The sequence below is a fragment of the Petromyzon marinus genome, unplaced genomic scaffold (genome assembly GCF_048934315.1).
Source record: "Petromyzon marinus isolate PM22_M1 ecotype Great Lakes invasive population unplaced genomic scaffold, UKy_Petmar_22M1.pri1.0 PM_G_Scaffold_6, whole genome shotgun sequence".
Taxonomy (NCBI): domain Eukaryota; kingdom Metazoa; phylum Chordata; class Hyperoartia; order Petromyzontiformes; family Petromyzontidae; genus Petromyzon; species Petromyzon marinus.
In genome coordinates this window covers 5,617,501-5,617,727 of record NW_027423013.1, presented here as the reverse complement: position 1 = coordinate 5,617,727, position 227 = coordinate 5,617,501, and positions in this window count along the sequence as shown.

Below are 227 nucleotides of genomic sequence, written 5' to 3'. Positions count from 1 at the left end.
TCACGGGGTCTATCCGTGAAAAATATAGACGTTTTTGAGTGCACATGCATTCCTGCTGCAAATGCCTCTGGAAGTTTCATGCCGTTCCTATGCAATGTGGCCACACAAAAATGACCCGTTTTCCCATTCCGAGGCATTTCTGTGCGACCCTAACAGCCCCGTGAGCCACAAGAGAGACATCCCCGCCAACTTCTAGCGTTTGACGGGGTCTATGCGTGAAAAATATT